Source organism: Anomalospiza imberbis, chromosome 11 (assembly GCF_031753505.1).
Source record: "Anomalospiza imberbis isolate Cuckoo-Finch-1a 21T00152 chromosome 11, ASM3175350v1, whole genome shotgun sequence".
Taxonomy (NCBI): domain Eukaryota; kingdom Metazoa; phylum Chordata; class Aves; order Passeriformes; family Viduidae; genus Anomalospiza; species Anomalospiza imberbis.
Genome location: NC_089691.1, coordinates 15200760 through 15218206, shown reverse-complemented (window position 1 = coordinate 15218206; position 17447 = coordinate 15200760). Strand labels below are relative to the sequence as shown.

General features: G+C 39.7%; 1 protein-coding gene across 1 annotated transcript in view; it reads left to right on the top strand.

Annotated features, from left to right (window-relative positions):
- Positions 1-7160: 7160 nt before the first annotated feature.
- Positions 7161-17447, top strand: part of FHIT (fragile histidine triad diadenosine triphosphatase) — a 535025-nt gene continuing 524738 nt past the window's right edge. The window contains exon 1 of the mRNA XM_068202109.1: positions 7161-7280. The gene's annotated coding sequence lies outside the window, so the exon portion shown is untranslated. The remainder of the gene's footprint in view (positions 7281-17447) is intronic.

The window sequence follows — 17447 nt, the reverse complement described above, 5'->3', positions numbered from 1 at the left end:
AATTTGCACCGGGTATTTGGCATTTCCATTGAGGAGGCTCACTCTGCCCTCTTAGCAGTGACAGGAGATTTATAGAGACAGCTTGGCAGGTCAGAAGGGGAGGACCACTGCTGTCAGTTGTTCCCAGTGCCTTATCTGACATGGGCAGCATGGCACGGGACCAGGAGAGACTGTGCACTCCTTCCCCACAGCTGCTCCAGAGATCAACTGTCCTTGCAACTGTTGCCAGTGATCTTGAGGAACAGTGGTTTGATGACTCCCATTTACCAAAAGTACTGTAATAATATCAGTTCCTTATGACTTAAAAGGTCAGAATATGCTGCAATAAAAATTACTATGAGAGAGTATTTTAGAACAGTTTAAAACTTGTTCCTGGGTTTTCTAGCTCTTCTCCTTTGCTGACTGTATAGGTGCTCACAGAGGTAGGTGCAGACACAGTTTATGAAACCTACAGTCACTTTCAAACCCCTTTATCCCCCTGAAAAAAGCATTTTCCAGAGAAACCAAACCAAATAAATCCAAAACCATCAGAATATCCCTTACCTACTCAAAATAGAGCACAAAACCACAAAATATTTAAGCTATCAGGAGTGTGGAAATTCTTCAGCTGAGTTTTCTGTGGCCTAGTCAAGATTAAGTAGCTGCTGGCACAACTGTTTCAACCACTGAATGTTTTTCACAAGTACAGGAATTGTCAAAAGATAAGTTACATTTTTGTCAATACTTTATCATAGTGTTCTCAAGGTAAATTTCCTTTGGGTAATCTATGGATTCAAAGGACAAGCTCTAAGATAGGCCAGCAGAATTTGATTTAAAACAGTAACTGATTTAAATCAGTTTTATGGGATTTAGAAAAAAAAGCTCCTTAAATGACATTGTGTAAATGACATATGGAAATTTTAGAAACATTGCTCCATAGCTATACTGAGGCCTTCAACCTTAGCCCACCAACCAATTTAAAATACATTTTAGCATATCTGTGATTGGTTTTGTTACTTCCAGTGAGATGCTTACAGAGAAATTTGGTCTCTTTTTCTCTGTAAAACAGAGCTCTAAATCAACTTATCAAATCCTCAAAAGGAAAAGACAATTTTCAAGCTTCTCAAAATGAAACCCCTTCATGTAAAAAATTTGGAATTTTCTGCAAGTTCTGTAAATCCATATGAACCATATATCTCATCCTGAGCTTGTCTGTAAGACTAGGCCTAGTTTGTCAAAGACCAAAGACTGTAACCATGCTAACCTATGCTACTTTAAGGGCTGTGTGTGTCCTCCAACTTTCCTGCCTTTTGCTTCTTCCTTCCTAGTAAAGCACAATACTATATAAGTAATATACTCAGTGTATCTTGAAAACACTTTATCATTTCTTTGGACATGACATGTCAAACCAAGTGCCAAAACAAAAGCAATTTTTCCTTGACTTTGCAAAAATGTACTCCACTTTGATGTACGTCTTTGATAGTATCACAATATGAATATTCTTTGCATTAATATTCCCATCTATTTTTAACAACGTCTGTAGGTAACCTATGTGATGCTCAACCTTTTCTTTTAATTATTGTAATATGTGTTTTAGTTGCTCTGGTTCCTCGAAAATCTGCCCAGCAGATTTCGAAGGTTAAATAAGTTTTCTGCTGTACATGAAAGTTTTGGGATTTTTTTTTGTGATAAAGTTCTAGTTCTTTTTATATTAAAATAATCTTAAGGTTTTTGTTGTTCCTTTAGTTAAATAGAAACCATTTACCATCCTTTTTTTCCAAGCATTGCAGAAACAATGAAAATAAAACCTGAAACAAAGGGAAAAGCTTTACTGTTGTTTTTAGAAACAGTGATCATAAGAGTAAAATAAATACTGAAGTATTTGTGTATAAACCTGTTTGCTTTTCTGACTTTAAAATTTTAACACTTTGTGTCCCTTGTGTAAACAGAATATCCTCAGTTACCAAAAATATTTGGTTAAACAATACATTAAGGAATTTCACTGCTCCTTAGTTCCAAATCACAAAACTGATTTACTTGACAGAGAAGTTTTCCAGCATCAGAAGACAAAGATTGGTCTTCATTCAAAAGTACAATGTTAACAAACTAAGGAATTACCTAATTTATTTAGTCTGTACTGATTAACTTCATTCTTGATGGAGACAGCTGCTAGTGCATGTGATGAAAAATGAAACTCCCCACTATGCTGCAAAGTTTTCTGATGAAATGGGCTGGTTTCCTACTAGTCTCAATGGCCACAGAGAGCATGAAAAAGGAAAGAGATTAAAGACTTGTGGTGTTTTTTAGGTTTTTTTTTCCTGTTCTTAAAATTTGAATTCAAACTATCAAGCTGTGTTGATTTGAAAATTGGTGTTTATAATTTATTAATTGTATTGTGTGCTGTGACATGCCTGTGAACCTACAAAAATTAACCAGCTTATTTTTCCAAGATATGAGTGTTGTTTCAATTATTCTTTTGAAATTTTATTTGAGGCATGCCGTAATTATACCTTGCACATACATTTTGTAAAGTTTCCCATTGAACTGACAAAATTGTGCATTGTGTTGACAAACCCCAGCTTGTTGTGTTTGCTGTTTTAAGCGTGCTGTGAAAGCTGGTCCCTTGTGCTCCAAATGTAAATTGGACACAGCTAATTGCACCTATAGCTGGTGAGCAGGTTCAGTGAGTGCCCATTTCTGGAGGGAAATGTGCTTCCACTCCTCATGCTTAGATACAGCTTTGAGTCCTCCTTTAGATGTGCTTCATTATTGGCAGGAGTAGGCTTCACTGCCACTGCTTCTTGTGGAAAAGCAGAACATTCTGTACTTTACTTGTTGATACAAACCTGGAAATGTTGTTCTGTTTTGAATGTAGACTATTTCTCATTGCTTTCTGTGCAAAACTCACTTCCCAAAACCCTGAGTGATGAAACTTATTCTAAAGTAAAAGCAATCTTACACTCTTGTGCTGTTTGTAGAGTCCTTCACTCCAGAGAGAGGTACAACACCTAACACAAAGAGAGGCTGCAGTTCTGTGGTGAGCTGCAGCTGCTGAGGTAGGGAAGAGGAGAATTCAAAAAAGGATGTAGTGCTATTATTGAAAATTCAGTCACTTGTGGATGCCTTGTGGGTGCAGTTATGGGAAATGCACAGGGTGTAAACTCAGCAGACATCTGGTGGTGACAAGCTACCAGAGAGGAATTAATGACTGGCTTCACAGAAGGAGCTGTTTTGGTTAGATGCAGTATCATTTTTACTCTACCAGATGCATGACTATTGTTGCTGGTTTTGAGGAAATATGACTAAAAGCAAGTCAAAAGGAACAGCCAGTTCGTCTTAAGTAGCTGATGTGTTGACCAGTGGAAAATACATTGTGGCTTGAAGAAAATACTTAATGAGAGCAAGCCTGCATCAGTAATAAAGAAGTTGCCATGAAAGTGAAACTGTGCATGAACGCCCAAGGCCCAGCCTCCTTAGAGCAGTGCTAATCCAGCACATTACAATCTCTGTATGCCAGCTAAATAAAACCAACAAAAGACAGCTTTAGAACTGAATACTAAAGAAAGGAGTCAAAGCTTCTTTAAAAAGTTCTGTGACAGTTTGCTGATTTTCTGATGGCTACACACTAAGATCTCACAGAAGCTTTTGGATTGTGAATTACATAATTTCACACAAAAGAAGTAAACACACACTTTAAATTGCACAAGCCAGCAGAAAGAGACCATGAGAAGAATCACCTTGTTATGTGACAAAACTGCAGGATTTTAATTTACTTATACCATTTTTACTTCTTCAGAACGACTATGTTCCTAACTCTTGGATACACAACAAATATTGAGGCAAAAAACAATGGAAAGTGTGTTTGAAAAGACATGCTATGTAACATCACAGATCTAAGGCTTGTACTTTAATATAGACAGTTCCATATTGCAAACCCCAAAATTCACTGAAAAATAAATACAATTACCATGCATCACAGAGGAAGAGAGATTCTCATGTATCACTTTGCAGGTAAAACATCTTTCATAAGGACTTGTCTTACTGAAACTTTGAAATTGCCAAAGTCAAGATATTAAGGGCTTGTGCTCCTATTAGGATTACAGGGAGGAAAAATACTTTCTGTGTAAGTATAAAGTAGCTTAGTGTAAAGAACAAAGTGAACTGCCCCATTCAACAAAGAAGCAGCAGTGAGTCAAAGGAATGTTTTCCTGGCATCTCTATCAGGCTTTTCTTCAAGAGATTTCATGCTCAGCTGAATGTTAGAAGCAGATTATCTACAAATATACTTCACTTCTGCTTATGCATTGTATTTCCCTGTTAATAATAGAATATTAAAGCTGTTTTCTTGGTAAGCCACGGCTTCTGATGTAGCAGTAGCCCACCTCTTTGTGTGTCTCTCACATATTTTAGCAGTTGCAAGTACTTACTTAATACATAATCTCCGGTTACAGACAGGGGTTGCAGAGGTAGAAGTGGAGAATTATGGCTGGAGCTATTCAAAGAGATTAGAATTTGCAGTTTGTTTTCACCAGTGTTGAATAACATTCAGGATTGTTTGTTGGTGGTGTTTTTTTGTTGGTTTTAAAACTTTGTGACATATTTAAGCAGATTTTCTGATGTGCTGCTTTACTGAAGTGTCTGCTTTCTCAGCATATATTTCAGTACAGTGTTTTCACAGTATCATGAGCATGTGCTTGGCACAACAAAACTGTCTTCAATTTTTATCTTTTCTTGCTGACCTTAAAAGAGGAAATGTTTTTCAATCCTGTTTAAAAATATGAGTCAACAAGAGACAACACACATTAAAGGAGTGTCTTTTCATGAGGGTGTGATGGGCACATCAACTCACACAGCATCCCTTAATTTGGATGGATTTCTATTTGCAAATGGCAGTGAAATTGTCCATTTACAAGTCTGGTGGTCTTTGCTTTTACTAATGATATGGTCTCCTTAACAATTAATGACAGTAAATCATGTCAGGAAGGGAAAAGCGTGATCATTAATAAAGAAAGTGACCCTGTGATGGCAAAACACTTCACTTGTACTAGGTAAGGGAATTGCTCCCACTATGTTTGCTTTTATAAACAAAATGAGTGGTCAGGATGTTTCTCAGGATCAAGTGCATATAGGAGAAGCAGCCACTGCTAGAGTCTCAATTGCTTAATTCTAGAAGACAGGTGTACACACTGTAAAAGGGACATATCTAGGGTCGCTTTGCAGACAAATGTCTCAAGGGACCTGTTGCTGTGCAGTGTCACAAAGGGTGACAAAATGTGTAACAGCAGGGGGAATTGATGCTGTCACTTCAGCACAGAGTGATTTTTGGGATTAGACAAGGCACTTCGCTGTATGGGAAGTACAGACACTGAGACATAATGCACAGCACTGGCATCAGAAGGCAGTCTTGGTGTTCTATTGGCATTCAGTAGTAATGACACTTGATACCACGTTCATGGGTTGGTGATAACAATGTCTTCAGTGTGAGTTTACAGGATAAACTAAGACAACTGGAGTATTGGTCATTATTTGTGGCAGTGTTCATTAATACAGCAGTAGGACTGTCTTGTCAGTAGGAGTGTCTTCTTAGTGGTACTGGCTCCAGCAAATACATCAAACATGTCTTTCATACTAATGTTCTTTAGCATATAAAATAAAGTTCAAGGTTTGGGCTTGAGCCCAGCATCTCTGATTGCTCGAAGTGCTGGAGTAACAGTAATGTTCAGCAACTTCATTGCCCTACAGTGGATATACACAAAAGTAGCTGTGTAAGAGAGATTTCTTGGGTACCAAAAAAAAACTGTCTACAACCCAAATACCCACTGGAAACCTGGCTTTCTGCTGTAAGAGCTTGTCTTCACCAAAAAAAGCTCAGTTCAAGTGAACGAAAGCAAGGCACTAAGCATGCTTTTTTCCTTTAGGAAAAGGATGGAAGAATTACTTAATGACAGAAGCTGATGATGGCGCTGGATGTGTTGCCCTGGAAGGAGCTGCTGCTACAGAGAGCCCTGTGTTACTCCAATACTGAACTGAAGGAGCTCCAACATCCATGTCTGTGCCAGGGAATTCAGCAGGGACATCACTGCCTGCACGGAAGCACAGACTGATAGTCTCACTGTTCCTACATAGAACTAAAGGCAAAGATGAGAACAAAATGGAAGGGAGCATCTCAACTCTTGTCTCCAGTAGGGTCTAAACCAGATACGCGGGGCAGCAGCACAAGAGCAGCACACACTGTAGCATCACTTTCTCCACTTGTAACATGAGCCACTCGTATTGCCAAGGGAGGCGTCCACACGATTAGTGAGGCTTCGCCTGCGGGCTCACCTCGGGCACGGCTGGCCCTGGGCACGGCGAGCCCTGGGCACGGCCGGCCCTGGGCACGGCTGGCCCTGGGAACGGCCGGCCCTGGGCACGGCGAGCCCTGGGCACGGCCGGCCCTGGGCACGGCGAGCCCTGAGCACGGCCGGCCCTGGGCACGACTAGCCCTGGGCACGGCGAGCACTGAGCACGGCCGGCCCTGGGCACGGCGAGCCCTGGGCACGGCCGGCCCTGGGCACGGCGAGCCCTGGGCACGGCCGGCCCTGGGCACGGCTGGCCCTGGGAACGGCCGGCCCTGGGCACGGCCAGCCCTGGGCACGGCCGGCCACGGCCGGCCCTGGGCACGGCGAGCCCTGGGCACGGCCGGCCCTGGGCACGGCGAGCCCTGGGCACGGCCGGCCCTGAGCACGGCCGGCCCTGGGCACGGCGAGCCCTGGGCACTGCCGGCCCTGGGAACGGCCGGCCCTGGGCACGGCCGGCCCTGGGCACGGCGAGCCCTGGGCACGGCCGGCCCTGAGCACGGCCGGCCCTGAGCACGACTAGCCCTGGGCACGGCCTGCCCTGGGCACGGCGAGCCCTGGGCACGGCGAGCCCTGGGCACGGCCGGCCCTGAGCACGGCGAGCCCTGAGCACGGCCGGCCCTGGGCACGGCGAGCCCTGGGCACGGCGAGCCCTGGGCACGGCGAGCCCTGGGCACGGCCGGCCCTGGGCACGGCGCTCCCGCACTGCCCAGGTGTCCCTCACCCCCGGCAGGGCTGGCGCCTGCGGGCCGGCCACCGCGGCAAGCAGCCGCTCGCTTCACGATCCTGCTGTGCCCGCCACAAGGGGGGAGATCGGCGACAGGGACGAAAATAGGCGATAGGCAGCAAAACCGGCCGCTGCCGCTCAGCCACCGTCCCGGCCGGGCCGGATAGCGCGGCGACCCCGCCTCCCGGCCGTGCGCCGCCACAGGCGGGGCCGCGCACGCGTGTCACAGCGGGACTGTAAGTCTCCATTTTGTGTTCATTTGGCCCCTTGTCCCTGTCCCCGCTGCCCGTGGTTCCAGCGGGAGCAGCGGGCGCGGAGCCCGCGGGCAGCGCTGCCCCGCTCCCTGAGGCGGTGCCGCTGCCGTGCCCTCCGCGCCCGCCGCCCCGTCACGGCCTCGCCATCCTCCTGTCCCTCCCCGCCGCATTTGGAAATACCCTCGTGGGGACGTTTCGCGCGAATTAAAATTGTTTTATTTGCCCCTCGTGGGCGCTGCTGTGGTCCCCCGGTGAGCGGCGGACATACGGTGTGTTATGGCAGATCCATTAATTCCCATGCTCCCGCAAGACGCTAGGCAGTCGTTGCAGCAGCCAACCCATGCTTGCATCACTGAGGCTGAGCTGTTGCTGAAGTTTAAATTTCTGTGTAAGGCAGTAAGGCTTAAAACCATTTCAGAAACCTTACGTGCTTTGTCGAAGTGATCCATCAAGTGCTTTTATACCAGTTCCTACATGATTATAGCTGAACATGGGTAGGCTGCGTGACAATACCGTACACTAGATAAAGGTCGCTATGTTTTTCCGAGGATGCCATGTGTCCAGTAAATAGATGTATATTGCAGATTCCTAGTAACTCATTTCAGAAATTCATAAAATCAAGATGAAAGACAAGAAAAAGCCCTGCTCCCTACCCCCTCCCTAAAATAGTCCTCTTGTTCTTGGCTGTAGGATGGAACCTAAAATGTGAGCACAGAGATTTTCAGCTAAAAGTTTTGAGACAAAAAATATTTTAGGTTTAAATTATTTTTGGGGGGTGTAGTGCAATTAAAAATCTTACATGATTTCATGGTCTTAAAAAGAGGAAAGTACAAAGTTCAGTCCAAAGAGCAATTGCGCAATATGTTCACCCGTAAGCAGTTTTTAAAGTATTCATTTTTGAATGTTGGATGTTGGTGATTCAGATAAGGCATTACAGAACATGTGCTAAGATCTTAATTTTAAATTGAATCACTGAAATGTCTAATGGAAAAATGGCATTAAATATTTTGTCTTTTTCCTCAGGCTTATCTCCAATAAATAGCAGGTCCCCTGATTTCATAACCTGCATTCACATTTCTTTTCAAATGCACTTTTAGACATTCTGAATAGTTTTAAATCTTTGAATGACAGGAAAGTACTTTTCCTGTCTTTAAAAGTTACATTCTGTCTGCTGAAAAATTCTAAACACACACACGCACTGCTTTTATCCTGTGTTAGGCAGAGTGCTGGCAAAAGCTGAGTTTAGTTTGCTTGTCAATTTCACCACTTACTATGAAACCTTGAGTTTATTTCTTGCAGCTTGTTTTTATTTTTTTTTCCCTTGTGAGACATTTCATCAGAGGTGCTGCTAGTTTCATTCAATGGGAGCTGTTACTTTTCCAAGTATTGCACTTCTAATACAAGTTCTAATTCAATCTCTTCAAAATATGCTATTATAATAATGCTAATTTAATTGGTATTGTAGTATTGAGAAAACTTAGAAGAATTAAGGCAGCAATATGTGAAAGCTGTGGAGCGTGCTTGTTTTCATTCACTTATTTATTAAACATTTAATCTTTTTTTCAGATGCTTTTATTCAGCTTATAATTTTGTTTTCTTTGTTATGGTTTATGTCTCAGTCTTAAGAGTGCAATGAGAAGAATGTGTTACACAAAGCCTGTAGTCATAGTAAAGTATTTTAGTTTGACAGTATTTAAAAGTATTTAGTTTTGACATTTTAGCTTGAACTGTGTGTTTGCAGTTTCCATTGACTTTGCTAGTGACCAAGTTAATACTTTTACATGCTGGGAAAATTGGAGGATGTAGAGATGCTATTGGAAACAATGGGTCAGCTCATATAACTTAACATTGCACATGGGATTATCCACTTCTCTTGCATATTACAACTGTGTATGTACTTTATAGGATTTGCCTTTTTATAGTTACAATGTATAATCCTCTCATTCGTTTTGTCATCTGTCACATGAATCCTTTTGTGAATTTGCAGAAAATTGAATTACTCAGTTTTATACATGTCAGTCATTCTTTCTTCTCTAGTATCTGCAGCTTCAATTATGTCAATTACATTTATTTATATTATAATTCTGCCTGTTTCTGCAAAGGTTAAAAATATTGTCACTTTGCAACTTTGTCAGCTGATCTGTGTATAGAATGTCTTTAGTGTGTAAATAAACAGCTTCAGACAAATTGGCCATGCTTTCTACAGAGGACCAAATGTTGATATATTAAGTCTCCAAGAAAAATGTTGTTGATTTCTCTAAACTCAGATCCTAACAGGAGAATGATTACAAACTGCAAATTGATTACTTTCAGATACTTTGGTGCTGTGTAGGCATTGTTTAATTTTGTGCATCAATCTAAGTTGACCAGTATCATCCATATTTTCTCCTTATTAAAATAATATCTCAAGTGTCTTTTTTGCCTTCCTGTAGATTTTTTCTCACTTAGATTTTAGTTATTCTTACAGGGCTACATGATTTTGTTGCTTTGTTATTTCCATAAGCTCTAGGGGGAGATGGACGCTTTAAAGAACGTCTTAATAAATTACATTCATTCTTCTTGTCTTTCTCTACTCCACCAGTAATTTATCAACTAAAACTCTCAGACATGTTTGGTGCAACGTGTTCCTTGTGCATCCTTGCAGTTTATAACTCATGTTTTCCGAGTGCAGTGTTCAAATGCGTATGTAATTGTGATTTTTTTTTTTTTTTGTTTGCTTGTTTGGTTTTTATTTATTTATTTATTTAAGGCCTAACCAAATCTCAGTTTGTTTTGTTTGCTGATAAAATGCCTGTTGGGTTCCTTTGGGTACCAGGGAGGGAAATAAGATTGTCCCTAAAGTGACAGGATAATTCTGCGTATCCATGGTAAACAGTCAATGTCAGAATTTGGAGCCTTTCACTTTTGCATGTAAGTTTTTGTCGTGAAGGAGTTACCTCTGCACATAATAATGTGCACACAAACTATGGATAAAATTAGCTTGTGTGGCAAAAGCAGCTTCATAATCAGCATTTAGAAAGCTTTACTGGTAAAAAGGAAACTTGCATTAGTTCAATGTGATTCCTGTTGGAAAGGGCTGGATCTGGCTCTGGTTGTGCCTAAGCCAGCGCCCTCGGTGTCCCTGCAGTGTCACTGGAGACTGCGCAATTAGATTTCACTTGTGCTCTCAGTGACTCAGCTGCTGAAGGGGTTTCTGCAGAAGCCCTTAATTAAGACTAGTTCCTCCTTCCTTCCCTTCAATTCCAAGACAGTCTGCTAACTGTATCCTACATGGAACAGACTGGAAAAGTGCTGAAAGAGCTCTCCTCCCCCAGTGCTTGGACTGTGAGGGGGAATCCCAAGCTGTAAAAGGCCCCAGAGTGGAGGTTCCTGAGACTGTAATCCCTGAGGGGGATATGCCAGGGTGGGAGGGCTGAGGGTACCTGCAGAGGGGAGCAGGTGTGCGCATAAGTCCCTGCAGATTGTTACAGTAACAGGGTAGAATTTTTCAAATTTAGAGAGCGCTTCTGAAGCCCTGCTCCTCTTGGAAGTGGCATGGCTATTCTAGTAGCAAACTTGAAAAATTGTCAAGAAATCTTGGGGAAAAAAAGCTGGTTTTAATCTTTTGGACAGTACTAAAGAAAATATCCTTATTGTGAGATTTAAATAAGCCTTTTTATTTTATTCAGACTATGTGCTTCTCTTCTCATCAATCTGCACTGCAATGCTGAATATTCCCAGTGTAGCTCATCAGATTTGCATTGTAATACATAACAACAGCTGCATTTTTCTGCTTCACATTTGTAGCTACTCCAAAGTACAGAATTTCTGTATTGGCACTGCAGTGATGTCTGTTACTTTATCAAAATAATGCTCTGTCTTACTGCATGAGGAGCCAAAAATATTTGTATCAATTCTTCTGAATGTAAAGGTTTTTTAGCATTAATGTTTGCAGAGATTTAGCAAGGTCTTAAGTCACTGAAAATCTGATGTGTCTCATAGGTATTGGCCTTGGCAGGTATTTTGTTGTTCAGAAGTCATTGCATACTGAATTGTTGGAATACTTTATATATGTCATTTAATTTGCTTTCAAAGTTATTTCTGAAATGTTAAAGAATAAGGCTTTAAATTGGCATAGTGTTGATGTTTGGCACTAAGTAAGCATATTATTTATCCTGTTCAGTGTTATTATGCAAATACTGAAAATTAAGTACCTTCTAAACTGTTTTGCTGGATTTGTGCATGAGTCTTAACTGAGAACTAAGAGATAATGAAGGCCTGTTAGAAAGCAGTAGGTAACACATAAGGCTTAAATTTGCATTTAGTTGGCATTAGGAAAGAACATCAGTGTTCTGTTAGTGAAAACAAAATAATGATTCCTTAATCTGGTAGGAAGTAAAGTGTTTCATAGAGACTTTGGATTTTGAAATAGCTTTTAAATAGTATTAGTGCAGTAGTGTTTTTCTAGATGGTCACTAAAATGAAAAGGTGCTTGATTTTGTTTTCTGTTGTCTTTGTTGTCACTACTTTTGATGCTTTACCTGACTTTTGCTACCTTCCTGATACTTCCCTTTCAAAAAGAAAAAAAGGAAAGAAAGGAAAAATCATTAACTTTGTATACTTTATCCATGATCTTTTTGTCATTTTTATGAATCAAAACCAATATCTTCATTACTTGCTTATTTAATATACAGCAGCAGAGCAACCTAGCTGACAGTCTTTAGATCCCTCTGTGAAAGGACTTTGAAATTACACTTGCAGAGAAATGTATGCCTCCTTTTTATTTCTTGTGATGGGACATCTTATGATTTCAGGCTTTCAGTCTTTTTTTAGTGCATGTTGTGTTAGTAAATATTTAAGAATTATGTGGTTGTGATGAATCCTATTTCAGAAGAGCAGAATTTGGTTCATTGCAGAGAAATTTTCAGGTGATACTTGTTTTTAAAAACATTCAATATTAGAAAAAGGGGGGGAAAGGACAGAAGAGAGCTTGCCTAAATCTGAGGTTTATGAGTCTCTTAAGTCTTATTTTTGATTAGGCAGATGTTTTACTGAAGAAAATATGTAAGCTTCTTTAAAAATATGGTTAGATTCACATATTTATTGAAAAACCAAAATGCAGACAAACAGAGTTTGAATGAAGACCTAATGGTCTACCTAATATTTTTCTAGAAAATTTTAGGACCTTGGACTTCAGTTTCCATTGCTTTGCAAACTATTATCAATTAATGTGTTCAGTTATCATTATAGACTGGTGTAAGACTGGTTATTTGCCTCTTAAAACTGATAGTGAAATATTGGTAGCGAAATAGTTATATTATAAATGTAAGAAGTTTTAATAAGTGTAACTATCATGAGTTGTCCTACTAAGGACTGAATTGGAAAAGGGAGAATACAGAGAGTATTCTTGGCAGTCCCCCTGTAGCAATGCAACTGTAAATAGATGTGGGGTGGGAATACCTGCTTGTCTGCAACTTTGTAACAAAAATCAGGATTACTGTTTGAAGTTTTATGAGAGGATTTGAATCAGGAAAGAGGTGATTGGATACTGATGCTAAACAGTGCAAAGAATCTTATGCAAGATACAATTTGAGGTACTCGAAGGTTAGACAAAACAGTGCAGTTGAGCATAGGTATTTTGATAGGAGTAATCAAATAAATGAAAATTACTTTCTCAGGAAAACAAGTTTTTTTAAAGGTGTTTGTTTTAATGCCTAAAGATGTCGAATATTGCTTAAAAATTTGAAAGGAAAATATGAACCTAAAAGTTCTATTCCATTTGGCATCTGTTTTTCCTTTATTTTTCTAGTGTAATGTTAGTTTTTGATCATGTATGTGAACATTCATTGTATATTGAAAACAGGAATATGAAGGCAGCATTAGAAATGATAAAATCATTCTACATTATTTCTTAAATGTTTTATAGCTATTATAACACATTGTAACAGGTTCTGTTGTGTGTTGAGACTGGGTGGTGTAGTTATCAATAATATTTGCCAATATTGTAAGGAACCACCCACTGCACTCAGTGGGATTTATTTCCAGGTGCCAGGGTCTCTGTAACTCTGTTTGCAAGGTCAGAATGCTTCACACTGACTGATTGTACAAGTGTCTGTGCACAGTGATCAGCTCCCTTCTCAGTCTTCCTGATAAGCTGAATAAATTAAACTCCTTAATAGGAATAGATGAGGATATCAGATAGCTGTTGCAGACAAGCTGTAAAATTCTCTGTGAGCAAAGGAGAGAGAAGAAGACCAGAATAGTGTGGCAGAAGAGAAATGTGGTTGTTGCCACAATCTGAAAGGATTGGCTGGCCTGCAGCAGTTTCAGAGAATGAATCAGTGACACGCAAATGGAGGAATGCTGTTCTGGAAAGCTGTGTGGTTCATGAGCCCACCTCCAACATGTGTTAGCTCTCAGCAGAGCTGGTTTTCAGAATGCTGTTCTCTTGCTTATTGTCTCAGAGGCCACGTCAAATAGTACCAGGTGTGCTCACAATGATCTGAGTCTGGATAAGGAGATCAAATTCTTTAAAACACTTTTGACTCACCTTACTGCTCATAAGAATTACAAGGGTAGTGCAGTTTCTACAAGGAAACAGCCAATATAGAAAATTCATTTATGAGCCATGAATACTTATAAATTCATGTATTTAATAGTATTTACTTTATGTTTCCTTTCCATCTGTTCTAAGTGGTTTATTAAACTGGACATCTCTTTGTAAATGCTAAGAAGTGAAGCTTTAAAAGCAACTAGGCCAGGAGTAATTTGGACTGGTGCAGTTAGATAAAGTGAATTATTTGACAAAGCTATGTTGTTCTATCACATCCCTCAACTGGGCAAATAATTAATGAGGCTCTCTGTCCTGCTCACTGTTGCTTTTTCTCAAAAGTACCATAGCCAAACTTCAGCTTTTAAAGTGTCTTTGTTTATGCTATGTCTTTCAACTTGGGCAGAATCCTCTTGTTGCTGTTGGCATGGAAGTTCTAATTTGATGGAGGTTAAACATTGTGAACCTAAACAGGGCTTTCAGCTCCCCATGCTAATAATTCTCATTTCATCAGGCACAAGTAATAGAACCACTTGCTTTGGGGCTTGTATAAAGTGTAAGGTTGTATAAAGTATAAGGTTTCTTTCCTTGTTTTTTCCAATCATTACAAGCAATGGTCAGCTTTGGTAGCTCTAAATGCTGTTTAACTCCTGGTGTAACATCTGTCCTTCCACAAAGGAAGGTGCTAGCCAGCTAGTTCAGCTAAGGCTCATTTGTTTTTATTTCTGAGAACTTCTGCTCTTTGTAACTAGAGATTTTTTACTAGTCAGGTTATTTCTGCTGCAGCTCTTGATATTTTTTAGTCATTAACTCTGAAAAAACTAAGGTAGTCAATGTAATTGAGAAGCTTTAAGCAACCACTGCATGCTAGGTGATCAAGGAGGCAACTACAGGCCATGCCTACAAAACCCAATTTTTAAAATATTTGTGTAAATTACGTTTTTTTTCTTTCCTTTTGATGTGAAGTCTTCATCTTAACTGAGAGAGAAATGTGCATAACTGGCAGAAGGGACTTTTTTGTCTAGAGCTGAGTTATGCACCTTAGCCTGATACTGAGGGAGTAGAATTTCAGAGGAATCTTTTCTGAATCTGAGACTCTTGGGGATATTTAAAATAATATTTAAAGATGGTTTTATTTTGGTAAAATGTTGTCTTTTTCTTTCCTTAAGTAGTTTTGTCATCTTTGTGTTACTACAAGGAACCTGAGACAGACTAACATTGTGCAAATCTGATTAAAATTATCTGTGCTGTTTCAAAGGTCAGGCACACTCAGTGAATTTGCTTTCAAATTATTTTGTTTATTCTGTGTACATATGCATTTTGAGCTCTATAAAGGTCAGGAGAGGAGATTCATTTTGGAATTTAAAATAAGTTGGGTTCTTACTGCTGGTAGCCCTGGTTAGTTTCATTTGAACTAATGAAAATTGTTTCCCTTTGTTGGTTTTGTTTTGCTGTCAGTTCTATTTTTCTAGTGAAACTTGTTTGCAACTATGAAGTCTATTTGAAAATAAGGCAGTATTAGTAATGCATTTAAAAAAATATTTTATGTGATCTTAAATATTAAGTACTGTTTGTACAAATTAAATAGTAGTCTTGGTTTTTGGTTTCTTGGCTTCTTTAATTCATCTGATAGACGAACTGTTTTCTCAACTAGAATAATATATTTAAAAGATACACAGCATTTAACTGTCTCTTGCCACAAATGGTTTAATAAAACAGGCGTGGTGATGCAATTCCTCTAGAATTTATAAGAGTCCTGCTATTCATGTTAAGGTTGAATAATATAACCACAAAAGGATTCGTGTGTGTGTTGTGAAGCATAACTAATTGCAGTTTTTGGTCACAGAAACAGTGACAATTAGTAAGGAAGTGGGCTTCTATTAAATACAAAAGGAACTGTGTTGTAAGAGCCTAATTTTTGTCCTAAAAAAGGCTGTTATATAAGTCCCCTTGCATTCCAGTTCTGTCTCTAGAATGGTTGAAACATTTGGGGTTGTTTGACACAAAAATTTTTAATGATACTTGTAGGAATGAAGAAATTTTCAAAGCAATAATAATGATTTTCATTAAAAAATGAGTACATGAGTACATGTTTCAAAGTTTACATTCATTTGAGAAGTCTTGAGCTATTTAACCAAATGAGATTCTCCTGCCAAGAGCATTCTGACATATTATTTTCTGACTTAAGGAGGTGAAATCTGAATGAGGCAGAACATGCTGATTGAATGAATGTAGTACTAAAACTTAACAAAACTCGGTGTTTCCATGCACATTTTGCTGGAAGGATGGACAAATTTTGCAGTTATATGAGAGGTTAAGAAAATTGTTCTGAGTCTTTTTATGTGTAGGAGAATGTAAAATCTCATGTGGGCAGTTGTGGTGCTTTCAGAAGTAAATAATAGATGTCGTTGTAAGCAGAGCACTCATCTACCTTTCCAAAGATTGGTTCAGTTTGTATTTAAACTGCAGCTGCTTCAGTCTGTGTGGATGTAACCAAGTCTGGCCATTAGTAGCAACACACTAGTTTCTTTTTAGTTTATGGAAAAAAAAAATTTAAAAAATTGCTTTAGTAAGTCAGGTGTTTGCCCAGGCTGGTTGGCTCTAATTGCATAGGGCAGACATTGGACTGCTGGGTGCCTCCTTTGAAGGACACAGAAGATGGTGGGGCCTCAACTGGGTGCCTTTGCTTCTGGGGGTTTTGCCAAGATGCTGCTCCTGCTTTGAGGCACTTCTTTTTCTTCCCTGCTTCTTACTAATTAGTATAATTTGCAATCTTCCCTCCACTGATTCATTATATTTGGTAGCAGGCACTGTCATTCCTATTTACCTAAGTGTTTTCAATGAGAAAGATTTCTGTGTCAGCTTTTCCTCTTTTGCTGTTTGAATCCTAGTCCATTAATTAACTTCAGTGTTTTATACCTGTTGTGAGATGTAGCCTTCCCAGTGCTGCAACTGAAGCTGTAGTTGTTAGGCCTTGACAGTATGATTTAAGAAAAATTAAAAAATATTAAAATTGGGAATTGTAGGATATTTGAATTAGAATATATTTTATAGCAAGAAACCCCAAAACCCCAAGCATTGTGTATACTTGACTTTCTTGGAAAAATTTCTGGTAAATAATATGTTATCCTGTTTTTCACTTTCCCAGGTGCCAGGGAAAAAAATTGGCTTCTAGTATTGTGATATTAAGGCTTTCCATGTCATGTTAGTTCTGATGTGTGGCTGGTTTTGGGAAGACTTGCTTAGATGGGATAAAAGCCCAGTGTGATGGATGCTGTGATGGCACATCTGTGAGAGGAGAGCTTGAGGGTAAGAGTTACAGACCGAGAATAAGGATCTGAATGCAGGGGAATAGAGAAGAACAGAAAGGAAGAAATGGTGGAAATATTGTTCTTTAGAGGAAGATAAATAACACTTCACTTTGGGAGTGATATGTATGGGCACATAATCAGGATTCTGGCTTATATAAATACTTTGGATACTACTTGGAGCTTCTAAAATTACTTTATTATTTTCTTCCAGAACTGTGTTATAGCAGCAGCATCTAACTGTGATATAGAACCACATTCATATTCATATACTTACATGTAATAAAGCATTTGTACCAGTGGAAACCTTTG